Source organism: Cygnus olor, chromosome 26 (assembly GCF_009769625.2).
Source record: "Cygnus olor isolate bCygOlo1 chromosome 26, bCygOlo1.pri.v2, whole genome shotgun sequence".
In the NCBI taxonomy this organism is placed as follows: domain Eukaryota; kingdom Metazoa; phylum Chordata; class Aves; order Anseriformes; family Anatidae; genus Cygnus; species Cygnus olor.
The window spans coordinates 2,730,566-2,753,692 of NC_049194.1; the positions used below are offsets into that span (position 1 = coordinate 2,730,566).

General features: G+C 59.5%; 1 protein-coding gene across 2 annotated transcripts in view; it reads left to right on the forward strand.

Moving 5' to 3' along the window:
* The first annotated feature begins 242 nt into the window (after positions 1 to 242).
* Positions 243 to 23,127, forward strand: part of PTPRS (protein tyrosine phosphatase receptor type S) — a 155,633-nt gene continuing 132,748 nt past the window's right edge. Inside the window, exon 1 of one of the 2 annotated variants that reach the window (XM_040537460.1) lies at positions 243 to 377. The gene's annotated coding sequence lies outside the window, so the exon portion shown is untranslated. The remainder of the gene's footprint in view (positions 378 to 23,127) is intronic. The other variant, XM_040537468.1, reaches the window with a different exon arrangement.

Below are 23,127 nucleotides of genomic sequence, written 5' to 3' on the forward strand. Positions count from 1 at the left end.
GGCGGGCCGGCGCCACCCGGAAGCCCCGCCCCCCCCGCGCGCCTCGCGGGCCCCTCCGCCACGTGCCGGGGCGCGCGGGCGGGCCCTTTAAGGCGGGGGCCCCGCCCTGGCGGTGACGTCACCCGCCCCTTCGCGGCCCCCCCCCCCCCCGCTCCCGCCCCGCGGTGACGTCAGGCGGCGGCGGCTCGGGGCATGACGTCATCAGCCGGGCGAGCGGCCGGCGGCGGGCGGCAGCAGGCGCCGCAGTGTCCCCGCGGCCCGGCCCCAGCGCAGCCCCGGCCGAGGGCGGAGGAGGAGGAGGAGGAAGGGGAGGAAGGGGGGGGACCCTTCCCAGCCCCTCCGCCGGCCGGCATGGGAGCGGGCGGCCGCGCCGCCAGGTAGGGCGGGGGGCGAGGGGTGATGGGGTGGGGGCGCCGTGTAACGGGGTGGGGGCTCAGGGTAATATGGGAGGGGGCTCAGGGTAATGGGGGTGGGGGCTTACGGTAATGGGGGGGGTCGGTGTAATGCGGGGAGTCGGGGAAATGGGGTGGGGGCGCCGTGTAATGGGGTGGGGGGCTCAGGGTAAGGGGGGGGGGGCGCCGCGTAATAGGGTGGGGGGCTCGGGGTAATAGGGTGGGGGCGCCGTGTGTTGGGGTGGGGGCTCGGTGTGATGGGGAGGGGGCTCGGAGGGTGGGGACGCCCCCCCCCGTGTAACGGGGCTAAGTTGGATTGGAGGGGGGGGGTCCGCGTTGTAGAGGGGGAATGGGGTGTGGGGCGTGTGTGGGGGGGCAGCGGGGAGCCGGGGGTGGGGTGTTATGGGGCGGGGGGGTGCGCACCGGGATGGGGGCGCGATGTAGTGGGGAGGGGGGGGCACGGCGGAGCCCGAGGTGGGGGGGGGCAGCCGGGCTGGCCCCGGGGGCTGCAGCGCCGTGGGGTGGGGCCCGGGGCTGTGCCCGTCCCTTGTACGCTGCTGGTCCCCGGGATGTGCCCGGTGGTACCGGTACCGGTACCGGCACCCGCCGTGCACCGCCGGGGACGTTCCCGTGGCGGCAGCGGGGCAGCATCGCGGGGGGCTGCGGGGCTGCGAGGGGCGGCGGAGCCTCCCCCGTGCCGCCGGCGGGGCGATGCCGCAGCTCGGGGACATGGCTGCAGCCCCCCGGGAAGGGGCTCGGCCCCGCTGCCCCCGCCTGTGCGGTGCCTGGTGACGGTGACAGCGGCGGGGAAGGGGCTGGGATCACCCCAAAGCTACCCGAGACCCCATAGTACCTGACCCCATACTACCCGACCCCAGAGCTATCCAAGACCCCACGCTACCCGACCCCAAAGCTACCCGAGCCCCCGTGCTGGGGAGAGGCTCCCGGAGCCGTCCCTTCCCCTGCAGCTCCGTGATTTATTTATTTTCATTTTTATTTCTCATTTTTTTATCCTCCGTTTTCCCCTATCTGCCTGTTCTGCCAACTGCGATCGCTCCGGGCGGCGGGGAGCTCGTACGCTGTGCTTCGGGGCCGTTTTTCATCCACCCTTTTGGCTTTCTGCTGAAAAAAATCCCAAGCCCTGGAGCGGGCAGAGCCGCCCCGCAGCCTGGCGATGCAGCACCCACGGGAGCAGCGCCCGTTCGTGGCACGGGTGGGGTGTCCCCGAGCCCGAAGCCGTCCCACGGCTGGGGGTGACCCCACAAAAATACAAGTGGCGCTGAGCGGTGTGCGTGCTGCGCGGGGAGGATCCCGTCTCGGTCCCTCTCGCGGCGTGCTGGGGGAAGCAAATGGTGTGAATATGGGATAAGGGGGGAGAAAAGGAGCCGTGGTTACGAGGTGACACCCGAGGGACGGGGCTGGCGGCGTGGCAGCGGGTGCTGGAGGGGTTCCAGCGCTCGGGGGGGACCCCAGCCCTGCGGGTGTTTGCCCTTTCCAAGTCCTATTCGCAAAAGCGTGTGGTGAGATTCGGGGGAAAAAGCGTTTGTTTTTTTTTTTCTTTTCTTTTTTTCTTTTTATCCCCAGCCCTTCCACCCAGCTAGAGGGAGGCAGAGCCCGTCCCCGTAAAGAAACCCGTGGGGATGACGGGGTGCACAGCATCCCTGTCCCCTCCCAGCACTGAAACTTCCCCGGGATCTGCAGGGCTGTGCTCCCGTGGCTGCCTCCCGCGGCTGCGAGCGCTGCCGTGCCGCTCAGCTCCACGCGGGGGGATGCGCGCGTCCCCGGCAGCACGATCCTAAAGGTTGATTTTTTTCCCCTATAAAGCGTGGTTTGTGCCTTGCGGGGGCTGCGCTGATTCTGGGCTGGGGGAGCCAGAGCCGTAACCTGGACGTGGTCCTGGGGTGTCGGGGTACCCCCGGGATGCTCGGATGCCCGTGGCACCGGGTAGCAGGATGACTGCAAGAGCTCTTGATGGGAAAAGTTGCGTTTTGGTGCCGAGCACGGAGCCATTTGGGTTCGTGGGGTGTGTGCCCGCGCAGGGACCATTCTGCGCTCGCTGGCTGAGAACCACCCCCCCCTTCCCGCGAACCCGAAGACTGGTAGCCGTTAATTGTTCCCTGCCAGATTGACTTCGAAATTAACGAGTTTGCTGGCGCTTTCTCCTCCTTCCTGTGCGTGGTGAGGGCCCATATTTCAAACGGGGGGGAAAAGCCATAAATACTCGGAGTAATGCCAGAGAAGCGTCCAGCTGAAGCGGTGCCGCGGGGCGATGCGGGAGCGCAGGGCGGTGATGGGGGCTCCGTCGGGGGCAGGAGGTCCCCGCGTCCTCCTGTGCTCTTCTGGTGTCAGCATCGCTACCAGGACCTGGTCCCTGTGCCCCCCAGTCCCTGTCCTCGTGACGTGGTGCCCACCTGATGGGGAGGGACGTCCTCTTGTGGGGTCGCATCCGTCGCACCTCGAGGTTTTGCTCTGCTGGGGGGCAGAACCATCAGCCTTTCCTCCAAGGAGCGGCCTGAGCGAGGCGTGCCCTGAGGAGAAGAGGAAAATGGGCCTTTGCTCCCTTCCCACGAGGGTGAGCTCCTGGCAGGCCCTTGGTGCTGTTGCCGCTTTGGGGTCGGGGTTGGAAGGAGGGTGAGGGGACAGCTGAGGATCGTGCAGGCGGTTTGTGGGGAAACTGAGGCTGGGGGAAGGGTTTGTGGGTGTGCGTAGTGCTGACTCCTGCACGCCCCGTTCCCGTCCTGCTTCGGCCACATTCAGAGACCCCAAAGCAGCCCCAGGCGGGCCAGCCCCAAAACCCAGCTCTGGGGCTGCCAAAAGCTACAAAGCGCCAGAGAGAGGCAATCAAGAGCCCGGTGTTCCTAATTAGGCAGGCAGCAACGAAGAAAGCCTTGATGACCGCCGTGCGGGCTGCTGAACCCGGCGGCGATGCTCAGCCGGGCTGGGACCGCCTGCGGCAGTGCACCCCGGGTTCGACGGCCCTAAAACACCGCACAGAGCTCAGCCAAAGCCCCTGCAGCTCCCTGCCCTGCTGCGGGGTAAATGGAGGTAGCGGGCACGCGCTGAGCCCTCCGTCCCCTTTTCCACGTGGCGCCCGAGGTCGCGTGGGTGGCGGTGTTGCGTGTGGCCCGCCGCTGGGTCTGGGTTTCGTTTGGGCCCTCTCCGTTCCCAACCGAACTAGTTTTTCTCTTGCACCACAGATTACAAAATTGCAAGTGTAGGGTACCGAGATAAAGGCAGGTCTGCCCCAAGTTGGTGCTGGCGGCGCGGGTTTATGGTAAGGAGGGAGGTGGTAGGGTTGCGTTAGGGGTGCTGCGAAGGACTTTAATCCACAGCTGCTGAACTTCGAGCTCTAAATTCTTCTTATGTGAGTTGATAAGAACATGCTTATTATTCCTGCCTCCATCCCAAAAAAGGAAAATCTGTAAGTGACTTAACTCAAATATCCTTGCCTCGACAGAGTGGAAAAATGTGCCCAACTTTCTGCTTCAGATAAATCCTTTCTCCGGCCCTCTCCCTCCAGCCGAGGAGCTCTCCTCTTGCTGCCACCACCGCGGGGATCGGTACCGGGGGTTTGGGTGTCCCGGGCCGGTCGCACCCACTGGTGCCAGATGAAAAAACCAGACAGGGCTGGTAGGAAGCGAAGCTCCTGGCTACAACAGGATTATTTTTTAAGAATCGTTGGTGATTTAAAATTGCGAGCCCCAAAGTAGTAAAACTCAGGGCAGCGTCCTTCCTGCAACGTTTATTACACAATAAGCTGGAGCAATTTGAGGGCTCTCTTCGTTAGGCTCTCTCTGCTCTTGTCCTCTCTGATTGTTTGCTTTATAACTCGACTGTTGTTTTTTGTTTTTTCTTTTGACACCGCAGCCTAGCAGACTGGAACTTGTCTCTTCTACCTCCCTCCACCTCGTAAACCCTCCGGACTTCTGGGTCCGCTCCAACATAATTCTCTTGGACTTTTTGTTTCCTAGCATGGCTATCGCTGGCCGAGCTCGGTAGTTTATCGAACTCGGCGTTCGTGGTGCAGTAGCTGCCCGCTGGGTCGGTTGCTGCTCGTCTAAATGAGCTCTTGCAGAGTTTTTTGCAGCGGCTGTGCCCAGCCAGTGTAGCCCCAGCACCCGAAAAAGTCACGCTGCCCTCGTGATGTGCCACGGTAAGCAGTTTTCCTTCAGCTCCCTTTATCCTGGAAGCCTCCTGGCTCCGATCTCCCAAGGAGCTGCCGGGCACGGCGTGGCCCCAGGGGCAGAGGGAGGAAGCGGAGAGGTGAGGAAGAGGATGGTGACGGGTGTCCCCCGGGATTCCCAGGCACAAGCAGGGCGCACGTGTGAGCTCGAGGAGAGGGGACACGGGCTTTGTGCAGCCCCCGGTGTTTTAGAGGAGGTGTGCATCTTCCGAGGCACGTGCGGATGCTCTTGTCTCCGGAGGTCGAGGGGTGGTGACGGCAGCCTGTGGGACACGCTGGAGTTTCTCCCTGCCCCTGAGCCTTGCCCCCATCAGGGACTCCGCTCCTGGAGGAATGAGGCTTCGTCGTGTCCCGGTCCTGGGCTGTTCGGGATTCACATGGGTTTCTGCCCCTTGGATTTAGGGAGATGGGCTGCACGTGGCTCCTGGCACAGCAATGTGGGGTCTTGGAGCCCTGCTGCTTGGGCATTGCAAGCTTCCATCGCCCCAGCCCAGGGGGAGATGAGATTTTAGCAGTGCCCTCTTCCATGCACCGTTACAGCTTGGGCTGTCACAACCTGAATGTCATCATGCAAATAAGGCCTCTAATAACCTCCATGTTCCCGCTCCGTTCCCTGACAACACTTGCACAATTAAGAGCTGATCTAGATTAGAAAGCAGATCTTGGTTTGCCTAAACAGGTTTAGAAACCTATCAAATTAAACTGGGCCAGGCGACCGATACAACGTGAACACCGAGATGGGTTTAGCAGCTGCCTAAATCAGATTAGGCCGGGGCTGTGGCCGGGCAGGGCCGCTTTGGGTTAAGAACCCTGTGGCAGTTTCTGCTCGGCTCCCGCTCCTTCAGGGGTGTCAGGGCTGTTTTGCAAAGCAACAGCTGAATCACTTGTTTACAGCCTCGTTTTTTGGGTTATTGCTGTGTGTGGTGCTGGTTTGCATCAGGCCGGAGGGGCGCAGTTGGGCCGTGGCCTCGCAGGCTCCCAGGCTGCCCCGATCCGAGTGGGGATGTCAGTGGAGGAGGAAACCCAGAGGCTGGGTGACCTCCATCCCAAAAAAGGCCCTAATGGGGCCATACAGGAGGGCACAGGACTCCTATCGAGGCTGGTTCGGCTGCAGTGGGGCCATGGCTGCTTTGCACAAAGGCTCCCAAGAGGAGGCACGAAGCCTTTTTCCTGGGAGGTGATGTGTTTTGGTATTTTTTACAGTTGAAATATGCTGGATCCTAAACCCACAAGTGCCCTGACTTTACATACCGCTGCTTTCCGGTCTCTTTTTTTCCCTTTTCGCTGCTGTCTGTGGGCAGTAAAGCCACGATGCGAGGCAGTTACACGGGGCTCCCACGTGCTGCGGGTGCAGGAGGCACAAGGCTGGAGGCGCAGCGCTGCCGCTGCCTGCTCCCGCGGTTGCGCTTGCTGCAGCCACCGAGCCGGGACTGCAGGGAGCTGGCAGGAGAGGGAGGGAATAACGTGCTGCTGTGTGCCCGACTTTTCAAAACGCGATAATCCCATCTCAGGAAAAGAGCAGCCTCGTCTAAAATTCAGCTCGTCGTCCCTTTGTGGTGCTTGAGCCGCGTCTGACCGTCCCTCCCTTTGGAGATGCTGCTGAATTGTTTGCTCCTTCGTGGCGTCCCTGTGTCCAAATTGGTGCTGCTAACCCACGGCTGCTCTGAACGGGAAAGGTTCCGTTCTCAAAAGTCCTGATTTATCATTCCCTGGAGCTCGTGCTTCCCTCCATTTTGCTTTTGTGAAGAGAGCAGAGATGGGTAGACCGGCTACCTGCTCGCAGCGCTGCAAATGCATGCGTGTGCGCGCATCCGTGCAAAACCCGCAGGAACTGTGCTTTTTTTTCCCTGATTAATCTTGAGCCCTGATGACATCAAGCGTTTCCCGTGAAACGTAGATGGGTGCTGCTCCTGGCTCGCTCCCTCCGAGGCTTTCCTCCCCCTGCTCTCCTTTGTTCCCTGCCCGCGGTGCCTCCCCCTCGGCAGGGCAGCGGGAAGCGGAGCCGCGCGTCCCAGCGCCGAGTTCCCGTTTCGGCCCCGACCTGCGCAGCTCAGGATGTGGAGAAGGGAAAGAAAGGTGCTGGGCAGAGCCGCTTCCTGCTGCGGGTAAGCAGGTGGGGGACACGGTGGCCTTTGTCCCCAGCAGGAGGGGACGCCCGGGTCAGAGGGGTGGCCCTGGGCGGGCCGGTGGCCGCGGGAGGTTTTTCCAGGGGTGGTGATGGGGAGGGTTTGGTGTGGAAGCACGTGGGAGGCGGTTCCCAGCATCAAACTGGATGGGCTGTGGTTTCCGCTGACAAACCGTCATCCCCTGGGATGGCTCCTGGCCCCTCCGGGCGGCTCGTTGGCGCTCCAGCCTGGGAGAAGGGGAAGACGGGGACCGAACGCCGCGGCCCAGCACCGAGACCCGCGTGCAGGATGGTGCCGGCACCGGCTGCCCCCCAGGAGCGGCATGGCTGAGCCGAGCACCCCGTGCAGGAAAGGCAGGACCCACAGGAATGACACGATGGGCTGGGCACCGTGGTGGCCATGGCACGGGGTCTGTCCCATGCCCAGCTCACGAAGCAGCCGCTGTTTGTGTCCCCTGGTCCCCAGCCCGGTGCTGCCACCGACCCGGCCCCGCGGCAGCCGGACTGGACCCATCCCATGGTGTGCACAAACCTCCCGGTGGCTCCTTCCCTCTGAGTCGCCATTTTATTTTTTCTTAAACGTTTATGTATAACCATACACTAACCTATAAAAATTAGTTTAGGATGGCTGCCAAGAAAATCTCTGCAGTGCCTTGTGGGTAGCTCCCTGTGAATTACCATAAAAGCTGTAGTGCTGAGGCTGCTGTGGCAGTTGTGAGGATGCCAGTCATAATGCTCTGTATTTAAAATTCAGATGAATGTGTAATGCATTCGTGTCTGGATTGCAGCAGCTCGTAGCGTTTCTGGCATCCGTGCCCTGCGCGCCGCTGCATCCTCTCTCGCTTTTTAATGCCTTCTCGCGCTCCTCCAGTGTTTTGCCTGATCGCGGAGTGCAACAGGTAGCAGAACGTGGGCTGGGCGCTCCGGGAGGGAGAGTGGTTTCTGATAGCTTCCTCCCAGGAGAGAGGAACCTCCTGCTTCCATTGAGCCAGCAGCAATATTGCACCGAAGGGAGCAGCCGCCCCGTAACCCTTCCCCTCCACATCCTGCGGTGCGCGCCGGAGCCTGAGCGACATCCTGCTTCCGAGGGCGCTTTGGTTTCGTGGTGTGCCGAGCGCGGCTCTCGGGACCCAAACGTGCTCGAGGAAACGACCACGGGGGTCGTCTCGGTGTGAGAAATGCACACTTGGAAATGCAAAGTGTCTCTATCCAGTGCCACTGCTGCTCCTCCGGAGCAGAAACCAAGGCTCTGAAACAGCCTCGGCCGAGGAGCTGGTGTGGGTACTGGCAGAAGGCACCGCTGCTCTCCTGCTTGGCATGATGGATCATTTCATTTAAATTTTACTGAAATATAGTATTCATCACAGTGTCAGTGGCCCACCTTCATTATAGCTTACTGATAAACATCTCTAATCGGAGAGTGATCTCTCCGCCCTGCCAGAAGCCGCCTGGGGATAATGAATACGGTTTTTGGAGCAGGGAGAAGGTGTCTCGGGGCTGTGTTCCTGCTCTCCCCACCCCGTCTCTGTGCCGAGAATTATTCGCCTGGCTGATAAATAAGGCAAAGAGCAAACGTGTTTTTCCCAGGGCCGTTTGTGGTATCGGTGTGCGGCTGTGAGATGGTGGCAGCCTGGACGTAACCCGGTTTCCCCGTGGGTACCTGACAGCGTTTTCCACCCAGGAGTTTCTGAAGGGTCTCAAACACAACCGTTTTCTTTCCTACTTCGTGCTCGCCGGGCGCTTAGGGCACGGCACGAGTGGGGTTTAGCCCCAGCCGGGCTGCCTCCTCCTGCAAGGGTTTGGTGCTGGTGCAGCCTCCGCCTCCCCCAGGTCCCCTTGGCAGCGGCATCGCCCGGGCTCCGCGGTGCCGGCAGCAGGGACACGGCTCCCGTGTGCTGCACCACAGAGGGCTCGGAGCAGCCATTTCCCCTTCCCCCTGCGGAGCCCAGAGCCAACGAGGGAGAGTGAAGGAGCCGGACCCGGCGCCGTGCGGTGCCTCAACCATCCCAAGCCTCTGCGTGCTGCCTGGCGGAGCAGGCTGGCGTGGGGAGAGGCCGGGGCCGTGCCGGGGGCTCTCCTCCTCCCAGTGCATCCTACAAAATGCTGCTCGTGTTGCTCCTCTCGACTGGTTTTATGCCGAGGAAGGGCTGCTGTGTGACGGAGGGCTCTGCCGCCTCCATCCAGCACGGCCGGGTGATGGCGCGCCCCGGCTCGGCTGCTGGCTTTGGCCACCTGCTGCAAAGCGAAGGTGACGTCCGCGGTGCCCGGGATGGATTTTTTTTTGTCTGTGCAGCAGTGGGAGATGGCAGCCGGCGGTCCTGCACGCACTGGCACATCTACTGCCCCCCTCCAGGGAAAGCTGTTGGCTGTTCGGCCTCTGAGCCCCCCTTGGGAAGGAACCCAGTGGCTCTGGGGATCAGCTCCGGATCGTCTCTGCCTTCCTGACCTTCAGCATCAGAGCCCTGCGAGTCCTCAGCAGCCCTTGGTACAAGCGTGACCCCCTTGGGCTGCTTTTCTGCAAAAAGGGCTTTCCTCTCCCTGCACCTCCGCTTCCTCCTCTGCGTTTGACCCAGAACAAGCTGAATTTTGCTCTGGTTTGGGATTTCCTGTCACCTCTGCTCCTCTCTGGCTTCCATGTCCTCAAATGTGCAGCACGCTTCTGTCCCGCCGCAAAACTTGTCCGCAGGAGGAAAATCGCCCGGAATTTGGAATCGCTGGAGCTCTGGGCTGCGTTTGGACTGCTGCGAGCCCTGACCCTGCTCGAGGACCTGTGCCCAAAGCCCCTCCGAGGACAGCCAAGCAGCGGAAGAGTTCCCTGCTGCCTCCTTCCTCCCCAGGCTTGCTGCGAGGGCTGGTCGTGTGATGCTGATAAGATGATTGATTTTTCCAGGAGCTCGGTGCCCTCGGAGGCTGCGGATGAAGACGAAGCCACCGCCGTGCTCCCCGGCAGGACGGAGCAGAGCTGTGTGCACTGGGTGAGCGGCAGCGGGGTCTGAGGACAAGCCACCCTTGCTGCCCGTGGGACGTTGTCCCGCTTCCTCAGGGAGGAAGAGGAGGAAGCTCTGACTGCTGGGCAGCCCCTCATGAATTTGCTGCCAGCCCCCAAAGGCGAGCCCGGCGATGCTGTTTGGGTTTCAAGAGCTGCCTGCGTGCCGGAGCTCTCAGCATCTTCTCCCGAGCTGCAGGCAGGGCTACGGCTCCGTCCCTTTATCCCTCCCTCGCTTTGCAAAAGCAGCTTGAAGCTCCGTGGGGTGAGCAGCTGTCCCTTCACATCCCCTCCTGGTGGGGACAGGGACAGGGTGCAGCCGAGGCCGTGGGTGCCCGTGGCACCTCCTGGAGGCTGCAACACCGCTCCGGCACCTCGCCGCGTGCTGGCCTAACCAGGAGTGAGCTGCTGGGAAAAGCGGGGAGGCGGAGGGGGGAACTGAAGTCTTTCTTAGAAGTAAGAGGGGAAGGAGCGTGAAATATTAAACAGCCCTGGCAATTCGGACTTCTCTTCCCGGCCGCCCTGCAGAGCGCCGTGCGGGATGCGGGGGCTCAGGCGGCTGCCGTGGGTGGGTTTGGGACGGGGTGAGGAGGAGCAAGGCAAGGCAGCAGCTGCACTTTTCAGCCCCCGAGGTGCATTTGTGGCTGGCTTATCCTTTGTTCTTGGCTTACCCTTGACTTTTTCCAGTGTCTCTGAGTGCGTTGCCTCCCGTCCCCATCCTCAGTTTCTCATCCGCCCATCCTGATTCATGCAGAACAGCCTCGAGGCAGCTTGGTGCTTGTCCTGGAGAGAGAGCCCTGCTCTCCTCTGAGCCCTCCAAACCTTAGAGTGGTGAGCACCTCGAGGTGACGCGGTGGCAGGTTTCGCTAGGAAATAGCAGCCAAGTTTGTGACGCCAGGCTCCGGGTTTCACATCAGGCCCCGAGGAAGCTCAGCAGTGCTCTTTAATCTTCAGAATAAAAACAAAGCAACGCTCTCAACTTGGGTTTTTCATTGGGAGTTGCTTTATTTGAAAAAACACTTCTTTCTGGTTAGCCTTTTGGAGAAAAAAAAATAATATCCTGAAATTCTGCGTATTTAGACAATTGCTGGGCTTTGGCTTTAAGTTGCAGGATGGCCGTTGTGCTTCTCAGTGCTCCTCCCTTGAGGCAGCGCTGGAAGTGGTGGCATCAAATGGAGTCCTGTCTGTCTGCCCGTCCCTCTGTCTGCTCTTGGGGGTCCTGTCTGTCTGTCCATCTCTCTGTCTGCTCTCGGGAAGGCTCTGGGGCGGGGGACGATGAGTATTTTGGGACAGGACTGCGAAATCCCAGGGTAGGCTCCTGCATTGCTGTGCTTCGGGCATTGCACAGAGGTACGTGGGGGCAGAGGGATCGGGACGAGAGTCCTTTAAGGTGACCCCAGTGGTGATGGGGAGAGTCTGGCTTGCTCGGGTCTTGGTGTGTGTGCGGGTCTCGGTGTGGGAAGGGTTCAGGGGCACCCGCAGCTTCCTCCTTGCTGCGAGCGGCCCCGTGCCAAAGCAGGAGCGAGGGCTCGGTCGTGGCTGCTGGGAAAACCCAGACTCGGACCAAGAGCTCAGCGTCCCTGTGGCATCCTGAGCGCAGGCTGCTGGAGGGCTGGGAGGCGCTGCAGCCGACCTCGGCTGTTAAACCCCCTCGGTTGCGTGTGAGCAGAGATGCTTTTAAGGCCGGCGTCAGCCTTGCGACGTCCGGGGAGGCTCCGGAGCTGAGATAAGGCTGGGGCTGACGCACGGAGGCCGGCAGCAGCACGTCTTCTCCCCAGCCTCCTGCAATTCAGCGCCTGACGCTGTCGGGGCGGTGTCTGCAGGGAGCCTGCGGGGGGCTTGGGGCTCAGGCCCGGGGCCAGCCAGACACCAAACCCTTTTGCTTTCATAGCTGGCATAGCTGGCCCTTGTGCCGCGGGGTGTCCTGTTCCGCCTCGCCTCCAGCATCGGCCGGGCTGTAACTCTGTGTTCCCGGCTGCAAATTCACCCGGGCAGGGAGATCTCGGGTTCCCTCCCGAGGGCTGGAGGGGTGCCCGGGAGCTGCGGGGCTCGCTGCCACCCCTCGGTGCGACCGGTGCCCGCCTCGGCGGGGAATGCAGCCCTGGCGCTGCCCGGGGTCTCTGCAGCCCGCTCCGGCTGTGCTGACGCAGCTTTTGGGTTCCTCCGCTTTGTAGGATGCTTGCAGTGCTCCCCGCAGGAGGAACCCTCCGGACATCCCTGGTCTGAGCCCAGCTGAGGTTGTGGCAAAGGGAACGGGCTCTGCGGTGCCTCTGGATCCACTCGGGTCCTGCCCTGGGTACCCGTGTGGCAGGTGTCCCCAGCAGCCCTGGGGAGATCCCTTCGCCTTGGTCCCTTGGTGCTCTTAGCATTTGCGGAGGAAGCGCGGAGCAGTGTCCCTGGGGGCCATGGGGCATTGGGAACCGGTGTCTGTCTCTGTAGGGCCAGCAGGAGCCACTTGGGGCTTTGCTGGCAGGCCCCGAGCAAGCTTTGTCCCGCAACCAGACCCTCTGGGATGCAGACCTCCCTTTCTCTGGGGAGGGATTTGCAGCACATCTTCCACCCTGGTGTGGGGCAGCTGGTGACACGGCTCCTTCTTGGCTGTTGGGATGGGTTTGCCGTCGTGCTCACTGACTGGTTATTCTTTTGGGATGCAAGGCTTTGCCCAAGCATTACGGATGTGTTTTTTTGTTCGTTTGTTTGTCCTGGGTGGGTGCAGAAGCAAAGCATTGCCCCCTGCTCCCCACAGGGCTTACAGAGGGCTGGGGGGACTCAGGGGGACACAGTGGTCCCAGCTGGGGTGGCGGAAGGGATTTGGGGCCAAGGAGAGCAAAAGGGACTCGTTTGCAGCCACATGTGGATGCCTGTGCTGTACTGCTGGTGTTTAACATCCCGCTGTGCTCTGCTGAGACCTCGGGGACTGGGAGCACTGGGCTTGCAGCTGGGGGAGGCGCGGGCCGATGGCCCCCCTGTCCCCTGCGGTCCCCTCTGCGCCGAGCAGGGGCGGCTCTCAGAGAGCCCCTCCTGACCTTTCCAGCTCCCTGCCCTCAGCTGCCACCGGGTGACACGGTGACATTTCACGTCCCAAACGTCTGAGCGATTCCATAAAGAACGCCGGCATAAACGCAGCGCGTTGGCTTTTGTGCCTGACAAATCGGATTTGTTAACCCCGAGCCTCAGCTTCGGGCTCGCGGGGCCCCTCCGCGCCTGCTGGGACGGGGTGGGAAGGGACAGGGACCGCCGTGGGGATGGGGGCAGGAGCAGGGAGCGCTGCTCCCGGCAGCACGGGGTGGTTGCTGCGTTTCCAGCAGCGTGTTTCTGGAGGGATGGGGCTGTGCACGGCACACCTGAGCTGCAATTGGTGTCACCCAGGCGGTTGCTTTTACCCACCTCCATCGACCAGGCGATGCCACCGCCGGCCGATCCGCCCCAGCACGCTGCTGGGCAAAGCAGGAGCGATGCCAAAGCTCCCGGCCTCGTGCTGGGGGAGAGCAGCACCGGGCTAAGTGTGCACAGCCCCAGGCACGAGCCCGTCGTGTTTGCACAGAGCACACCAGCCCCATTTGCTTGGGGGGGATGCAAGCAGCATCGCGTGCTGCTGCCCGCCGTGCCTGCTGCTGTAGAGCACGCCGCCTATAGCGTTATTTATAGTGCGTGCATGGCAGGTAGGAGACGTGCCCCCAGCTCCTTCCTCTCCTCCCCAGGGAGTGGGAGGAAGCATGTGTGCAGGGGGAGGTGATTTCCTCTGCTGGCGTGCTGCTGGAGGGCTCTGTTTGGGCTTAATGCTGCTTAACCCTGGTCTGGGCACTGGCACGAAGGGTCTCCGGGGAATTGCCAAGTTGCTTCCCCTCCTCTTCTTTCCCTAAATTAAGTAAAAAAGGTAGAAAGCAAACAAAAAGGCTCTCTGTGAAGCAGGCTCCTGAGCATGCGTGGGGAGAGCCCGTTCCTGGCTTCCTGAGGTCTCCGTAAGGGCCGTGCAGGTTGAGCGCGGGGAGCTCCCGTGGCGATGCTGCGCTCTCCGGTGCGGCTCCTATGGGAAACGTTCGCTGCGATAGCAACAAATGGAGATGATCTTTTAAATAGATAAATAAATAAAAGTCGTCTGTAGGGCTTACAGCATGGGGACACCAAAGCTTCCTTGTGTGATTTCTGCTGGGCTCGTCTGACTTGAGAAACTCCTTCCCCTGAGCCCTCAGCATGGCTTTTGGCAGCAGAGCTGCGCAGGAGATGTCCCTTAGGTCCTAGGCTTGATTTCCTCACCAAGCCCCGGGGGAGATCACCACCACCGTCCTCACGTCGGCACCCAGCTGAAAGCCCCGGCAGCGTTTCTCCGGAGGACTGATGAACTCTGGTTTTTGGCTGCGTGACTCCTCGTGCACCAGCCGCTGCTCTGGGCTTTGCCCAAACTTCCAGAGCAGCGACGCTGGGGGAGGGCAAAACACAAAAATCCCAAATCTTCCTTGCTGCCCATCTCAGAGAGCTCCTGCAGGGCTTGGGGATGTGGCAAACCGCTGGCTTTGATCTCCAAAGGGGTTTAGAGGGCTCAGAGAGGTGCCCGGTGTCTCCCATGGCCGTGCTTCTTCAGGAGACCTCTGTTGGAGAAATGCCTTCCAAGCCCACTTGGTTCCTGAAGTGCACGGTGCAGTTTTTTCTGTCCTAACATCACCCAGAAGATCCTCACCACCACGAACATCAGGGACATGCTGCAAAGTGTGAGGCCAGCGCTGGATTTGGGGCCAATACCCCATCCCTCCCTGGGCTTGAAGCAGGGCTAAGCTCGGCTGCGAGAAGAAATCCAACGTGAAAGGGGGAAAAAAACCTTTTTTCAGGTTTTCTGGGTCTGAAACGTGAGCAGGATCCTCGGAGATGGCTTTTCGCCAGCGTGGAGAAAAGGGCTGAAACCTGCCTGATCTGCCCAGGCCCCGGGTGTGCGGCACGTCCTCCTGGCTCCATCGCCTTGATTTAAGGATCTGATGCATCCCGCTGCTCCAAAATAAATAGCTAGTTATTTTGGGCCGGGGAGGCAAACAAATCAACAGGCCAGTGATTTCTTCAATCATCCTGCATGCTGCACAGGGGAAAAATTAATAAAGTACCTGCCATCCTCAGAAGCTGTTTGTTAAAGCCAGCGATAATGATGGGCAGAATTGAGCTCCTGTTTATGACGGCTTTGCTCATGCTCCTGCGCTCCCGCTCCCTCTCCGAGGCATCGCCCTTCCCGACTTAGTGGTGGGAAAGGTCGGGGTCTGAGCCTCTCCAGCGCCGGGAGGGGCTGCACGGGGCTCTCCAACCTCTCTGGGGACCCCCTTGTGCTCCAAGAGCTGCGTCCTTTTAGGTGGCTTGGGATCCACAAAAAAAATCTGGATTTTCTGGAGTCGCTGTCCTGTGTTTAGTGCTCGTTTCTTGGTGCGTTTGGGACTTTTGAGGCTTTCCAGAGCCTTGCAGGAATGTTCCTGGCACAGGCACGTTGAAGCTGCCCTGTGTGGTGGTGGCTGCTGGAGGAAGGATGCTGGGGAGCACGATCCGTCCCTGCAGACCGTGTCGGCGCTGGTTTTCCAGCACGCTCTTGAATTTTCTCATCTGTGAAATGGGCACGTACAGAGCTATGCCTTGTGAGGAGCTTGGGACTAAACTCGTTTTGAGCCCGTGAGGTTTTCACAGGACTCCAGCCAGCCTGCAGAGACCAAAGCTCGGCTGCTCTTACCCCGCTCAGAGAAGCAGCCGGCCCTACCTGGAGCCTCAGGGCTATCGGCTGCTCTGCCTTTGCCCTCCAAAGGCTAACCCAGAAATGTTTGGAGTAAAACACCGCAGCACGAGAGCATGTAACATTTCTTGATTGTGGTGTTCATGGTGCTGCAAGGCTCAGGGAGCATCCTCAGCTCTGGGTCTCGTTGCTGCAGAGCACCCGGTGCTGTGTGTCCCCTCCCCAGCCCCTGCATTCGATGGCCTCCAAAATACTCCTGGGGCCTTGCAGCAGGGACCTCTTGCAGCTTGCACCAGTTTTGGGCTTGCCACGGATGGGTGTCCCCCAAACTTTCCTCTTGGCCAACTTATTCCAGGAATATTTCATGCTGAAGGTGTGAACGGTGCAGGATCTGTTGCTGAGAGGGACGGAGGGTTTGGCCAGCCAGGGCTGTTTGTGTGCTGGTGTGGGTCATGCATCACCTCGGTGGGAGATGAGCCATGCAAACAGCAGGTTAAACAGCCAGGGGCACGGCGACCAGCCCCAAATATGCCAGTGTGGAGACCAGAGGGAAAGCAGAGAGCAGATATCCCCCCACCTGGGTGGACGGAGGTCTCTCGAGAGCTGACTCGAAAAGAAAAACCTCTCCCCTACAGTTTGGGTGATGCCCCATCCTTAACCCCATCTGCAGGAGCCTGTTCAGCACCAGGGAGGCTGAAGGTGGTGTTTGCCGCTCCGTGTTTTGTTTTTTTTGGTGGTGAATATTCTCCTCCCCACCAAAATACCCTGCTCCGGGCTGCTTTCATGTTCAAAGCGTGGCTCCTCCTGCTGATGCACCTCCGCTGCATGCCCGGCTCGTGGGTGGCTGCGAAGAGCAGATCTGCATTTAGCTCGCTCTGGCGAGGCTTTGGGAGAACCAGGGGGAAAGTCCCTTTTAAGTTTACCGTTTCCAGAAGAGACACGAGCTCCACAACCGGTGCTAAGTGGGGAACACGGCTGTCAGGGGGCGCGAGCTGCCTTGGAGCCGAAGGAGGGGGTGAGCTCCGCAGCGGTGGCAGAAGCTCCCAGCCACTTACCAGAAGATTCACGGGTCCCGTTGTGGTGCCAGTAAACACTGGAACCAAGAATTAATCTGCGTTCAGAGCACTTGAATTAAGTAGTGGGAGCTGTATTTTTAAGCTATTGGTGTTCAACTCTTGAGAGCCCTCTGATGGGAAGGGCGGCCAGAGGTGGCACTGCGGCGAGGCAGCGGCAGCCCCTTCCCAGCTGGGTTTTTTGGGGTCCAGGTTGCCTGCATCCACATCTCCATGCATCGTGCACCCCCGTTGCAAACAGAGCAATACATGGTATTTTTAGTGGGGGAAAAAAAAAAAAAGCTGGTCTCTGGTGATGGCAGATGAGCTAAAATCTCCGTGCTCTTGGAGGAGCAGAGAGAGCTGCTTCCTGCCGGATGCAACTCGGGCTCAATCCCGAGTCCTGTCCTCAGGCTCCAGATGTCCGTTTTCATCTCCAGGGTGCCAGGTTTGTGGCCGGCCGGTCCCAAGAGACCCTCTGTTGTCTTCAGGGGCCGGGAGGAACCGACCTCCCCGCTGGGGGGGTTCTTGGGGCTCCCAGCTTCTCCCCCCCAGCACGCAGGGACCTCGCCATGGACGCACTCGATGGCACCGTGTGGCAGCCACCACGAGCGGGTCGGGGCCTTCTCTGGCACCAAAAGGACTAATTAAATAAACATGCTCGATTGCTTAAACATTTGTTTTTTAAATTAGCGGCAGCTTTTTTATATTAAAGTATGTGGCTATGCTGCTGGGGAACACTTTAGCAAGTTGTTTTTGTTTTTTTTTTTCTTCCTGGTGCTACTTCTCCAGAGCGAATCCTGATTTAAAAACCAAATGCAAAACGCAGGCCAAGTTTTAGGTTTGATCCCGTAAAAGATGTCGAGGGGAAAAAATTGCACTGCTCGGAGCCGTGGGGCCCTGTTCAGACGCGTGGTGGGGCCTTGAAGGCAGCGGCGTTTGCAAACCGTGCCTGCGAAGTGCTTGTAACACGTCTGCAGACGCGCGGTGTGGTCAGCAGATTGCAAAAACATCGAAGTCTCCTGCAAGGAGGCATTTGGAGATGCGGGGTAAGGGAATAATGCAGGGTTCGGCGTGCTCGCAGGGACACGGAGCCTCAGCCAGGAGGTTTTGGGGACCGTCCCCTCCGCGGGCGGCATGCTGGCGGCGCCCACGCCGAGCTCTTCCCACTCCGTGTCTCTGCTTCTGTTTCGCCTCTTCGGTCTCTGTCCTTTGTAGATGGCAACAGACAGCCTGGCGTGAGCATTACAGCTTGGTCGGCATTATAGGATAAGGAGGTTTTAGATGCTGCTCTAATAGTAACCAAGATTGCTAAATAGCATCTCTGGGAAGGCGAAATGCAGCCAGAGAGACGCTAATGCTTCAGATTGACCTTGCTCGGAGCGTGTGGGGGTTTTGCTGTTTCCGTCGGCTTGCGATCGGTTTCCTAAAATAACATCCATCCGAAAAGCACCGCCAGTAGCCGAGCGAGGATCCCTCTGCACGTACCTGTGCGAGTCCTGTCCCTGCTGGGCGTGGAGGCACTGCGGAATAAACCAGCATCATCCGATTTTAGAAAGAAGCAAAGAGAGACCCCAAACCCCGGGAGCGCTCCGTGTTGTGCCCCCGGCTTGCAGCAAAGCTCCCGGCAGCCGGCCCGGGGACCAGCCTGGATCGAGGGAGCCACGGGGGTCTCCAGGACAGCCCCCCCCCCCCCCTCCCTTTCCCTTTGCAGGCATTTTAGAGCAGTCCCCGAACCCCAGCCCACACCCTTAAGCTTCAATAAGCCAGATTTTTAAGATGCTTCGCTTGCAGAAGGGTGCTGGCCCCGTGGCTGGGTGCGTGCAGGTGCATCCTGCGCAGCTCCAGCATGGCCACGAGCACCCGTGCACAACCACGGGGCTTGGGGGGGACCCCGGCTCTGTGCCTTTCCTAAAGGCGACCGGCAGCAGTTCTGTTGTTGGTTTTTTTTTTTTTTTTACATATTAAAGGTTTAATAAATGGAATTAAATACTGTGGAACTTAAGGTAATTAAATGTGGAAGCAGAAAGAAAAAAAAATGTAAAGCATCCTCTCCAGGAAGCTAATAGGCTCCATGCCTCCTTATCTTAATGATTTTCATAATTTAGCTGAATGCAGAGATAATGGATCTGATGAACCTTTATGGAGCTAACTTTAGATTTAATGGGCTTCTTGCTGGGGAGCGGGGTGGGGGCAGGTGCAATCAATGTGCTTAAGGAGGGAGATAAGAGCACGAGAAGCTGCAATAAAAACAGCCGAACGGGGTTTCCAAAGACTTGAAAGTTGCGCTGAGTGCTCCCTACTTCCCACCTGGAAATAACCTCGGAAATCATTTGCAGCAGCCACGTGATTTCCTCCAGCTCGGCCACGCCGCCGCTGCCAGCGGGTTTTGCCTTTGTGCACAACCTCTGACCCACCCCGCGACGAGGGAGCCGCAAAGCTGGGATCATCTGCGTTAATCTGGTCTCGTTGAGGCGGGATCAGTGGAAACCACCTCGCAGATTCACTGCATTATGGAGCAGATTGAGAGACTTAGAGAGCAAATTTAATAAATATCATTTTGATATTACTCGGTATAAGGGGGAAAAAAAAAATCCGCCGAGCAGCTGATGCTGGAGCACCCAGTGAAGGATGGTTAATGGGAACGTGTCGTGGTTGGGGAGCTGGGATGTGGGAAACGTTCGGTATTGACATGGGGTGGGGGGACAGGAGGAAAGGACCTTCCTGGGGGTGGTCCGGGTGGGGTCACAGCAATGTGTACAGGGCTGGATGTGCTTGGGGAAAGGGGAAAGGAGGATGTTTGCTAAGGGAGGGAGGTAAACCGGCACCTTTGGTTCCTTTCTGGTGCAGCCATGAGTCTCCTGCTGCCCCTTTGCACCACCGGCTGCCCGGGGAGCTCCAGCGGGTGCGGGAGCAGGGCTGGGTGATGCCGAGGCTGTTCCTGGACCCAGGGAAGCTTTGCTGTGTTGGCACAGCGGTGGCTGCAGAGCCGTGTCCTCCCTCACGCACCCAGGGCCGAGCCAGCCCCCCTGTGCAGGCATTTTTGCAGCTGTTTGAAACCTGCACCTAGGGTAAAATCTGGGTACAAGGGCTCGGGGTCCCAAACCTTCGTGTCTCAGGGCTCCCTGTAGTTCCCGATGGAGTCTTTGAGCTGTGCTCTGACATGGCCGCAGCCTCTTGGGAGCTTTCCAGTGGGAAAGCAGAGCTGCCAAGGGCACGAACAGGAGGACGCGACGCCGGCAGGGGCAGCCCTGGTGGGCGCAGGCACGCGGGGTGCCCAAACGTGACCCAGGGAGTCGGGCTGGGAGCGGGCGCTGTGCCCCCGCTGGGACAAGGGCACGCGTGGAGCCCCGCGCACTAATGCCCGCTCCGTGCCAGACCCCGCTCGCAGATGGTGTCCTCCACGGAGCAGAAAGCTCCGATTACAGGTGAAGGGGAAGCGATGGCGCTGGGAAACCCCGACTCCCTCTGCTCCGATGGTGGTGAGCGGGATTTTGGCTACGATGGGGCGCGGGGACGGGTGCTGCTGCCCGCTGCGTCCCGTGGGCATCGTGCCCGGACCGTGCACCTTCCCGAAAGCCTCGGGCGAGGGCAGCGAGCCCGTCCCGCGCCTGCGCTGAGGACCGGCGGCGGAAGGTGCAGCGCTCGCAGGCAGCCGGAGGGGCTGCTTCAGCTGTGTCCCCAGCAGGACCCCCTGCCTGCTGGAAAAACACTTGGGTTAGGAGAAATGTGTGACCTCTTGCTAACCCCCTTCCCCTTCTCTTCTCGCTCTGCGAGACGTTAAAAAGAAGGGGAGAAAAAAAAAGAAAAAAAAAAAAACCCTCACTGAGGCCAATCCAAAGAGGGCGAGAGCTGAAGACTGTATCATTAAAATGCTAAAAATGAGTGTGCTGAAAACAGACACAATTGGGTATTTAAAGCTCTGAATGAAAAGAGTGTGTGTTAGCCGGCTTGTGGAGAGCTGGTCTCCCAGAGCCCCTGGAAAATATGTGGTCAAGCCTGCACCATTAACTTTTTGTTTCTGGTTTGTGAAGTAGCTGCGAAATCCGCAGGGGGGGGCGCGCAGCCCCTGTCCCTGCCAGGCTCGGGGGGGACGCCGGCACTCAGCTTCGCCGGTCGCTCGATGCTTGTGCGCACCCCGAGTCTTTTGCTGTCCCGCTGCAATCTTGGTCCCAAAACTCGGCACTCATCAGCCCGGGCACTCACGGGCCCGGCGTCCCCAAGTCATAGGGGACACCTCTGTCACCTCTATCACTAGTGCAGACCAGGTGCGATGTGCAATGAAGCTGGAGGAGCAAAGGTGGAGGTGCAGCCTGGAGAGGCTCGGGTGTGTTGGAGCCGCAGCTGCCTGAGCCCTGCCCCAAACCCGCACAAATTTGCTCCTGGGTGAATAATCATCGCCAAGGCACTGCGGGGCTCTTGCATCATTTGTTTGCAGCTCAAAAGCTGGGCAGCTTGGGCTGCTGGAGGCGAACCAGCTCAGGTGCCCGAGGTTTGCCAAGAGGTGCTGGGCTTTGCAGAGGGTTTCATTGCCTCCTTTCCCTTCTGGGTGCAGACACCTGGACCTTTGCAGCCACCCTCGAGCGAGGGCTCGCTGCATCCCACCTCGTTCCTGGGTGGAGGCTGTTGCTGGTGCTGAGCTGCAGGTTGGTGCCGCGCGGGAGGGCGAAGGCACGTGGGGTTATTCCGGGCATGTGCACGTACGCAGGTTTCCCTCGTCTGCATATGCAGAGGGATCTGTGTGGGTGCGAAATGCCCCTAAAATGTCTTCTAGGGCAAGTACTAACTGCCAGGCTGGGCTTGGCTCCAGCACGCAGGAACAGATGAATCAGATACTTAATGGTAAAATCAAACCTCTCAAAGCGTTAAAAACAACCCAGCTTCACCGGGCTCCTCTCTGCCGTCCAAGGGAGCCCCAGCGAGTGGGAACGAGAAGGGATTTTCAACCAAACTGGGATTTTTCGCCGCCCCCCCCCACCATATCGCTTGGCTGCCAGCCTCTCCGAACGGGAAGTTTTACCCCGCCTCCCGCGGTCTCGGATGTCAGGTTGGCAAGAAAAATCCCATCTGTTTTCAATCTGGATCCTCACTTCCATCCACCGAGCGTTCCTCCTCCCCACGCTCCCCCGCTCCCAGCCCCCAGTGCTGGCGTGCACGCCAGGCAGGCCTCGGTGACGCTTTTTTTTTTTTTTTTTCCTTTTTTTTTTTTCTTCTAAAAATGTATGTGGCCTCCTTTGCCCCCCCTTCTCCCAGGCACATGCTCCAGTGCAGCCCTCTCCGTGCTGGGGCCTGCCAACAGCCTCTCTGTGCCCAGCCCTGCTACGGTTGCTGGCTCAGAGAATTCCCAAATGACCGAGGGTTTTTCAACTCCAAGCATTCAAAAAACTGCAAAGTATCTCTCTGTGTAAAAAAGAGAAGAAGAAAAAAAATTGAAAGGGAGAGGAGGGAAGGGAAGGAATTTTGTTGTTGTGATTTTGTGTTTGGGGGTTTTGCTTGGTTCCAATGTCTTGGTATGATTTGGAAAAGAGCAAGTACAGAGTGTTTTGTTCCTGCCCAGAGATAACAGAGCTGCTCTGAAATCCTATATGGAGTCAATGCAAAGACGTGTATGTAGCAATCATGATACCCTAATCTCTTTCTGAAGGAACCCTTTTGTTGCACACCAATCGTCTCCTTTCTCTTTGCTGTCCTCTCTTGCAGTATAATGTCTTATTTAAACTATAAAGTCCTCAGGCTAGGAATTACCTTCTCTCTTTACAGATGGCTGCAAGAGCTTTGCACGTCTGCTGAGCTCTATGAAAAATAAATGAAGGAGGCTGTGGCTTTTGTTGTTGGGTTTTCTTTTTTTTTTTTTTTTTAAAGTGTTGGGAGGTGAGAGTTTATCTGATCGTAGCATAAACCCAAGGTAGCAAGGACTGATGGGTGCTATTTGCTTTTGTGTTGCCAAAAATCTCAAGGTGGGGAGTTATCCCTGCTGCAACCCCTTCCCTTTCGGCTCTCAGGGAAGGGCTGGCAATGGGACCGCTCGGGGCAGGGTTTTGTACTTCGGCTGGGTGCCGGAGGGCTCAGGGGCTTCAACTCAGAAGGGATCTGGCCCTGGGAAGAGCTCAGGTGCCACGAGCCCCTCGGGGGGGCTGGGGATGCGAGCGCCAGCCGCGGTGCCTCAGTTTCCCCATTGCATGGGCTCTGCCTGGGAGCAGCTGCCCCGCGGGGACGAGTTAATGGTGGCGTGTCCAGGGCGCGCTCAGGGAGCTGGGGCGCCCCTAATGCATGGGAGATGGTGTGTGTGTGTGTTGGGGGGGGACTCTTGCTTTTTATTTTGGGGAGGACGGTGGTGCTAGCCGTGGGGAAGGGGCTGTGTGTGTCTCTGTGTGGGGACCCTACAAGGCCAGGCTGCGGGATGAGGGGCCCCGAGGGCAGGCTCAGGGGGGCCCCTACACAACGGGCTTGAAGTCCCAGGCCGGGGGGCTGGAGGAGGGGATGCCAGAGCCGCTGTGTGAGGGCGGGGACCCAGCAGAACCAGTCCCGGGGGGGGAACCCAAAGCCTTGAGCCGGGCCGGGCCGTGCCCTCCCCGGGGCCGGGCGCCCTGAGGCGGGGAAGGCGGGACCCAGGCGAGCCCCGGCGGCCGCCGCTCTCCCCTTCCCCGGGCCTCCCGCCTCGCTCGCCCCCTCCGTGCGGTGCCCCCAG